This window comes from Carlito syrichta, unplaced genomic scaffold (genome assembly GCF_000164805.1).
Source record: "Carlito syrichta isolate Samal-C Ts95f unplaced genomic scaffold, Tarsius_syrichta-2.0.1 Scaffold171509, whole genome shotgun sequence".
Classification (NCBI taxonomy): Eukaryota; Metazoa; Chordata; class Mammalia; order Primates; family Tarsiidae; genus Carlito; species Carlito syrichta.
In genome coordinates this window covers 532,206-541,865 of record NW_007115605.1, presented here as the reverse complement: position 1 = coordinate 541,865, position 9,660 = coordinate 532,206, and positions in this window count along the sequence as shown.

Here is a 9,660-nt window from a genome sequence, read left to right as displayed (position 1 = left end):
TGTGTAGTAAATGTCCCATTGTCTCTCCTCTTTTAACATCCAGACACACACACACGCACACGCACACACACACCACACATATGTACATGGCAGGAGCTGCATATCTAAGTATTTTGTTCATCAAACTCATGTAATAACAAAATTAGGATGGAATATTTTCTTCCTTTGTAAAAGAAAATGGCATGAAATTAGTAAAACTCACTAAATGAATGGCCGTATATTGTTATCTCGAATGTATGACATGTTTGTTTGCCTTCAAGCTCAAAAGAAAAACAAGTTTCCAAAGGAAACAGAAATATTTCCTGATAATGTAGTCTTCATCTATTTTTATGTACATATAATATTAGTATCTTTTATACCTATGCATATGTGATATTAGAAGAATGTCAAAACTTAGCACATGCTTGCTAATTTTTTGGAAGTTAATATGAAGATTATGCAGTCTCATATTTTATTTTCCAATATGGTCTTTGACTGTATTTTAGAATTGATCCACTAATCTAGAGAATGGGAATTTTATTCACATAACACGTTATGTTTTAATTCTTGTATAGACTTTTGTCCTGCCCATTTGTGATTTTTCTCCAAACATCTGCTTTTTTTTTTTTCCAACATAGTCTTTGAAATGCTAGTTCTAATTGTCCTAAAGCCAAATCAGTAAAATCAGTGAGGTTCCAAAGAAAATAGGTGTCACAGAGCAGTCGGCTCTGAAGACTAATCTCGTGCAAACACAGATTTCAAAAGTAGAGGAAGTAGCATGTGTGCATTTTTTTGTCTTAGACAAATATAAATTATCTAAGATTTTCATTTGTCTGTAATTTCTATTGTTTCTGTACCTTAGATAGAAATTCATCATATAATAGTATCATATACTTTAGCTTGAAAGGATCAGATCATTCTTATTTGTAGAAGAGAGAGTATTTTGTGACCGAAGTGACTGTTCCTTTGTCATATCCTATGTTACTTAATCATCGCTGTGTATCCTTTTGTTAAAAAAAATACATACGCCCCCAAATATTTCTGTGGAAATATATTTGCCTTCTTTCTTTGTTTGGTATTTACATCTCCTCCAGAGGAGCCCTGTTGCAGATGTTCATGGAGCTCTGTGTTAACAGCGCTCAGTGGAATACTCTCTAGTAAACACACCGGCACCCTTTCGTCCCAGAATTCTGCTTGTGGACTTGCTGCTGTAGTCGGTCTCCTGTTTACTGGCGAGTTCCCGTTAACATAGCCACCACTCCTGGGTTAGATAATGGACTCAAAGGTTAAGAGCAGAGGATCTCAACAGCTCCAATCAGCAGGGCTTTTCCAGGGCTAATTACCTCTTTACTGCGCTGACTCTAATGTGACATGTTTATTGCCTTAACTAACAACTCATTAGCTTAGTTGATGTTTCTGTCAATATTAATTCGTTCATTTAAGCCAAGGCAAAGCTTAAACAAAGATGTCCAGACTGAGAAACGGGCAGCAGAGTGACTTTTGTTTGCTCGTTTTTTTTCCCCTTACTCAACTTCAGTAAAATAAATGTGTGGAAAGAAACACTGAAAGTGCTTGTGTTGAGAATATTGGTATTTGTCCGCTTGCCAGCATGTGAAACAATTCTGAATTTATTTTTCCTATCCTTACTCTAGTCTCCATATTATAGCATACTTAATATCCAGTGTCTACTAACGGTATACTATTTGGGGTATTTGACTGTATGTCTGTAAAGGGTTAACATTCGGCAGTTCCTTGTTCCAGTTGAATGCTTTACTGTGGTTATTAGAAAAGAGATCAAGTAATTTTTCATACAGTTTTAATCTCCACTGGACTACCTATAAAATTACTTTGAGATTTATCTTGTAATGATAGCTTACTTAATTAGCTTCTGTGAATTATTTAAAAGAAGAGGCAATTATGAAGTTATAATGAAATATTTCTTTTCAGTTTCTTGCCAGACTTTTGGTTAACATTCAGGGTATTTCTTGGAGAATGTAATTGTTTGGGTTTCATGTACTTTTTAATAATAATTCTTAATGCCTTAGAGCGGTGCAAATGGATAAAATAAATGAACACGAGACTTTGACTGAGGAGTAGGTTGATTACCTTGGGAATCCATTTGGCCCATCCCCCCGATGGGATGTTTAATGGCGTACGGATGGCCAGAAAGGGTTAAGATGCAATCCTGCAGAAATCAGACAGGTAGGGAGCCGCATCCCTGGAAAGGGCAGCCTCTGCAGTGAAGGCCAGAGAGCCCCTCCGATTGGCTGATTCCTGGATGTGATCAGGTCCAGAGAGGGCTGATAGAAGTTATGCATATAGAACAAGAAATACCACTTTATTTTTAGTGGGAAACACCTGACATATAAGCCAGAGCTATGCATATCTATTTCATCTGTCATTCTCTGCCTGTGGAAGGTTACACAGACACCAGATTATTGTCAGCAGTCGTAAGAAATCACTGTCACGGGAAATAGCAGTACTTTAATCTTTGTGATCATGTGCATTTTATGTGAATATTCTGACGATGCTCACCTTCCCTGTTTACTCAGTGGTCATTCTTGCCCGAATCTGCTTCAATTGGGCTTTTCTGCCCTTTTACTGAAACATTTTCAGTAAGTTACTAATGACTTATGCATTGCCAAATCCAATAAGCAATTCTCAGCTCTCACTTCAGTCTCTTGGGAGCATAAGTACTCTTCCAGCTATGTTAAAACTGGAAACTTTCTTCACTTGTTTTCTATGACATTGTTCTCTTCTGCTTTTCGCCTGCCTCACTGGCCACTTGTGCTCAGTCTTGGTAGTTCTCTTCTTTCCAACCTGTGAAAGTTCTTTAGTCCTGACATTCATTCTCTAGATATCATATCCGGTCCCCATGGCTTCTGTTCCCTCTGTACACATATTCCAAATTTTTAATTCTAGCCCTGGTTTCAATACCAGTCTTCAGATTCATGTGTCCAGGGACTTAGCCGAATCTACCCATAGATGCTTGCTGTGTATCTCAAGTTTAAAATGTTCAGAACTAAACTTCAGATTGCTGTCCTCTGCTTCAAAACAACAGCCACGACAACAAAATCTCTTGTATTGTTACTCAACTTAGTAAATATCACTGCCATCTACCTAGTTATTCATACAAAGATCCTTAGACTCATACTTCCTTTCTTTCTGTCATGACCACATCCAATCCCTAAATGAATCCTGCCTGCTCTAGCTTTCACAAGAGGGTTTTTAAATCCAGGATGCAGACAGGTCTCACTGCTCCTCCATCACTGCTGTTGTAGCCCAAGCATCGTTAGCTCTTGCCTGAACCACTGGGGGCCACCCCACAGGCCTTCCTGATCTTACTCTTGCCCCTCCTACAGTCTGTTCTCTACCAGTACCCAGCTACTTTTTAAGTGGAGAGCAGACCACATCACTGTCCTCCAAGTGACAGTCCATAAGTTTCCAAAACACGTGGACTAAAACCGCACATTGGAAAGGCCCAGCACAATCCGTCCTGCAGCCACCTCTGTGACTTCACGTCCTGCCACTCTCCGCCTTGCTCACTGCTGTCCCGCCACACTGGATGTTTTGCTGTCCCTTGGGTGTCCCAGACAGGCTCCTGCCTCGTGGACTTTGTGCTTCTCCTGCAGATACGGACATGTCTCTCTTTAATTTCACTCGGGTCTTCATTCAGATGTCACCTTCTGCACAGCCCTTCCCTGTCTTTCGCTTTCTCGGCTCTTCCTCTGCTTTATTTTTCTCCACAGCATTTAGTATTACTTGTCATACTTGTTTTTTTCTTTGGTTTGTATGTCTCAACGAGAATGTAGATTTCAAAGGAGCATTGGCTTCTGTTGACTTGCACTTAAAATACTGCCTGGTAGCTAGCAGACACTCAGTGAAGACTGCATGAGTGAAGGGGTCATTCCGCTCATAGATGTCTGAGCTAGAACTTGAATCCTGGTGTCCTCTGGTCCCTTCCTCCCTGTCTCCCTCTCTTTCATCCATGGCATTCAACAGTCCTCTTCTCCTTTTGGGAAGAGGATGTAGAAGTTTTTGATTCTTTAATTAAAGATTCAGGAGATTGATAGATTTTTAAATACCTCTTTGCACTCATGAACACATGGTTCTGTTATTTTGCTTCTTTACTGCTGATCCCCAGGACTGTCAAACAGTCAGCACTTTTTACGCTCCCTTTGCAGAAAAAGGCTACATGCCTTAAGTCATATCCTTTTGTTTGTTTGTAGGAGGGTGAGACTGTCCCCTGTTTTCATCTGCCATCCAAACTACATTATGCCAAAAGCAAAATAAGATTAATTTTATTATATGACACAACTTAGTTAATTTAAAATTCAGTAGAACAGAAAAAATATACTTTGAATCAAAGAGAATTTGGATTTTATACTCTTTTGATTCTAGGGCAGGAAATAGCTAATTATTTTGAATGAGGACTATTTAGATTAAACAGATACTAATGAGTTTTAAAATATTTTTATTAAATTAATTTTCCAATTTAATGCAGTTGTTTTATGCTTTTTACTAAAAGAAATGATGACTTTTTATGCAGTACAGGTTGTAAAAAGTTTGAAAGCAGTTTTTAATAATTTCATTAACACAAAGCATCTAGTTACAGAAGTAACTCTTAATTATTTCATATCCATGAATGTGGCATCCTGCACTGGAATGACTTTTAATCAAATCGAGGACCTGTATCAAGCAAAGGAATGGAATTCTAGATGGCATTCTGCCATCCTTGTGCTTTGACGGACATTAGCAAGTGGGAAAAGGCTTCATTCACTTGGTTACACTTTGAAATAAGTGGCCAATCATTATTAATTCATTTTGCACTCATTGCAGTGGCATAAATCATCATAAATTCATTTGGCTGAAAGTGCATATAATATGGTCTCCCACAGGAATTTCCTTGTAATTGAGCTATTAATTAAAGTATCTTTTTAATATGACCTTTTTCTCCTCTACGATTCGGAGCCAAGAAGTGGCCATTTCTTCATTCATGATTTTCTTTTAAGTTTGAGGAGTGAGATTGTCATAGGCCAGCTGACTAGCCTAGGAGTGACCACAGCCCAAGACAGGGATGTGTATTTCCCACCAGCAGCAATAGTCATGAATAATCTCTTAGGAATCTTTGCAAATTTCTCTGAAACGCTACAGCTTTGTAAAAATAGTTCCAATAAGAAAATTTTATCCTCCCTGATATGCCATCTGGCTTCTGTTTTAATTTCTCATCCTAAAAACTCCTTTCTGTGGCCGTGGGTTTTTTGTCAGCATCAGTTACCATAAACTGCAAGTTCCCTTGCCTCTAGCCAGGTGACATTCCACCATGAGTCCCTTTCACTTCCGCTTCCCTCTTATGCACCATCCTTCCAAACCCCTTCCTTCAGCCTCTTCCGTTATCCAGGTCTGCTGCCTTTTTCTGTTGGGAGTACTAGTCGCTAGAGGGCTTCTGACAGCTTGTTCTAGAAACTTCCTGTGGGGCAACTACAGGGTTCCTATGAGGTCTTCAGGCTTAGTGGAAACTTGGGAGGGAAAACTCAATTTAAAAAAAAAAAGGAAATAAAAATTGCAAATAGAAGGCTGGAATGAAATGTCACCAATTTTATAACTTTTTAAATGATCCTTTCTTATTTAGCACCATTTGTGTACAAACAGAAACTAGGTAAAAAATACTGTATGCTTCATGTCTTAGTAGGATCTGTGGTAAGAAAATAAAGGTTTGAGGTAACTGCAATGATCTGTTAGTGTAATCACTGGCAATTGACTGTGTGTGTGTGTGTGTGTGTGTGTGTGTGTGTGTGTGTGTGTGTGTGTGTGTGTGTGTGTGTGTGTGTAAGTGAATAAAAGAAGTCTAGTTTTGAGTGAATAAAAGACATCTGTGTTGTGTGCATCTGTTGTTGTGTGTCTGGGTTGCTGAGGAGAACTGAGAGTACCGCTGTCAGATTCCGTCCAGAAATGCAAGAGGGGAAAAAGGTGAAATAGCAATATAAAAATTATTATTATCAGACAGATGATGCTGAAAATGATACATGATGCTTTTAGAAATATGTAACAGTAGTTCTTTGTGGTTAATAATGTGTTTCCATATAACAGGCATTCAATAAATATAGGGTATGCTAATAAATTGAGTCTGTGTTTTTTGATAAATTCCAGAAAGCAGATTCATTAAGTAATAACATTAGAGCACACGTGTGTGGGTACGCGTGTGTGGGTGTGTGTTGTGGCTTGTTTCTTAATCTTTTAAAAGGGCTAGCCATCATAAGTAGCCAGAAACTACAAATGTTTTCAACATTGGCATTTTTATTGGTCAGTTTATGATTGAGCGACATTCATCTTGTCAAAGCAACAAGCTAGCCATAGTATAATATTGTCAGCTTTTAAACCACCGCTTACATGCCCTATTTTGCTCTCTTTGTCTCATTCCTTTTGTCAGTTTTAGCATTTTATGTTACAGCAAAGTATAAATATTTTCTTGCAGCTTTGCTCTTTCTTAGCACCTCCAAAAAAATTAGGATTAGGGTTGGGACTCTAAAAAATTTAACACTTGAGATAAAAAGATTGAGATAAAATAGCACTAAAATATGAACTATTGTTATTATTCTTGACTGCATGACAACAGAATTAGCTTCTTAACAGCTGGAGTGTCTAAGTTAATTGTGATTTAACCATTGCTGGATTGTAGTGCTGTCTGCTTTATAAAGGATTTGGTTTTGTTTTTGATTTATTTCCCAGTGTTCTGAGGCTGTCTGCATCTTGGTTCGTTGTATGTTTGGCCAGACACACGGGGTAGTAGTAGGGAGGTGCTAGTACTAAATTCTCACTATAAAGCTGCTGCAATATCTGTACTACTCACCTGGTTTATAGGTAAGAAAGACCAATTATTTGACAACTTAACCTTGAATATGGCCCCAAATTGACACGAGTAATGCTGAGCTCTACCTTGTAACAAGTAGAGTTAGGAGTCTTTTGACATTCTCCGTCCAGAGCCAATGACCAGAAATCAGGCATACCGGCTGTGATGCTTAGAGTGAGAGAAGATACCCTTTTAGTTCCCTAGGACCTAAACTTATTACAAATGGCAGTGATTTCTAACCTTTTGGATATCATGGGCCAGTAAGATTTCCAAAATTAAAATTTGAGAATATTTATTAGTAGTGCCTCAAATTTTTTATTTTGTTTAATACAAATATTAGAGGATATTGCTGTACACATAATTTTAATTTAAAAAAGTTATTCACCAAAGAAGTAGTAAGAGTAAACACTTCTTTAACTTGAATGAATATAGCCTTATGAAAAAGACTTATGACATTGTTTATATTTTTCCTTTTTCACCATAAAACCATGGAAACTTTGTCATGGGTAGAACAGGTTTCTAGCAGACTCTTGAAATTTTCTAATCTGTGCATAATTTTGTTGACCGTACTTGGGCACATGCAGCATAAAGTAATTTTCAATACTTGCCAAAGCAACAATTGTGTATTAACTACTTACTGAATATAAAGGACTTTACTAAGTCTTATGCCAAATATAAAGATATTTTTGTTTAATCTCATAGAGAACTTACCTGTTTAGCAGGTGTAAAAAGGTAAATAAGTTAATAAATAAATAAAATTAGCTTTAGGCAGTGGAATAAATGCCAGAAGACAATATATTGTGGTTGTTAAGTGTCTGGGCAGTAATTGCTATATTAAGGAGGGATTTTATTCTAACATAATAAGCAGGGAAGATATGACAGAAATTGCTGTCTGCCTACCCCGTGCCAGTCTCCCCTTCCACATGAACAAAACCTTAGTTTTCTTGAAGATGGCAATATGCCCAGCTAGCAAACTGCATTTCCCACCCTTCCTTAACACCCAGGGAATTATTATGTGATATAATTCTGGCCAATGAAATGTGATCAGACCTTAAAAGGACCTTGACTTAGCTGGTATGTGGCCTTTTGACCTTCCCCCTTCTCTCCCTGCCTGGAAAGTGGAGGTTGTGCTGGATGTGGAATTCACTATTTTGTGGCCATGATGTTGCGATGTTAGAGCCCAGACACAATTACAGGGACCTTGGTATGGTTATCTTTAGCTGTAACACCAGTGACAGCAACCTTCTCATTGTGTGAGAGCAGATAAAATATATAATTTATTTAATCTTTGAATTTTGAGAGATGCTAGTAACTGCAGCTGAGACTAATTCAGAGGAGGCGAGGTGGGCTTGAGCTAGATGGTAGCAGATGCAGTTCTGAATCTATAGTTGGGTAGAGTGTCATGACTGCAGCACGGCTGTAAAGATGTAAGTTGTATTCAGAGATGTGCTCTGGTCTGGGCACGTGGTATGGGCCACAGTAGCCTCAGCTTCTTACCCAGAGCTGCGGCTTACCACTTGCCCTCTGGAAGTTCTCAGTTATCTCATCCGAAACATAGAAATATACCAGATTTTTTCTAAAGTTCAGAAATTCTGTGATTCTAGTTCATCCCATTTGGCCGGAGATGAGAAAATCAGAATGGAAAAGGCACTAGGTCTTACCCTTTTCTAATCACAAGATAATTCAAGTGTTGACCTTTTAAAAATGAAAATCTGATTGAATGTGTCCTTTTTTCAGACTTTCCGGAGGCTTCCTATTATCACCAGAATAGCCACAGTCCTTAGCATGGCACGTAAGGCCGTTTGGGATCTGGCTCTAGTAACTTGTCTTGCTCATGTCTCACTGTTATGCTTCATCCGCTCACCCTCGCCTCCCCCTTGCCCGCCAGTCCCCGCCCCTCTGTATAAAATTGCCAGCCGTGTTAGGCTACAGCCCCTTGATCATGTCATGTTCTGTCTCATTTCTTGGTCTTTACCGTGCTAGTCCCTCTGCCTGAAATGTTTTATTTCCATTCTTCTGCCTCTTGATTGGCTAGTGTCTACTTAAATTTTAGTAGGCATAGAAGTCACCTTCCCATGGAAGCCTTCTTGGACTCCCCGAGGCGGGGTTAAGTGCCTCTGTTGAGTTCTGTCTTGATACCTGTGCTTATAAAACTTATTCCCAGCACTTTGGGAGGCTGAGGCGAGAGCATGGCCTGAGCCCAGGCGTTCAAGACCAGCCTGGGCAATGTGGCAAGACCTCATCTCTACAACAAATAAAAAAAAATTAGCCAGGCATGGTGGCACGTGCCTATAGGCTTAACTACTTAGAAAACCGAGTAGGAGGGATCTCCTGAGCCCAGCAGGTCGAGACTGTGGTGGCCATGATTATAATTCATAATATATTCAAATTACCCGTTTGCTCCTGTCTCCTGAACTGGAAAGAATTTCCTTAGGGGAGGGAACTAAGTCTTATTTCTTTTCATTTTTCCAGCACTTAGAGCAGTGTAGCAACACTCATTAGTTATTCCATGAATCTTTGGGTGAATGGGTTAGTATCAAATGTGGAAAGCCTTGAATAAGTGTCAGGCCAGTTAGTTGAACTTTTTAGTGTCAACCCTGGAAAGCCTTTTATGAAGGGATTAATCATGATGGCAGATTATAGCCTCATTCCCCCACCTGGCTTACTCAGTGCGGTCCTATGGAATAGTGGTGCATTTATGTGCAATAAGTAAATGTGTATTTTTGTACAAAATTGGATTCTATCTTATTTGATTAAAATATACAACGTTTAACCAGGCTCTGTGGCTCAGCCTGTAATCCCGCGCCTTTGGGAGGCTGAGGTGAGTGGAT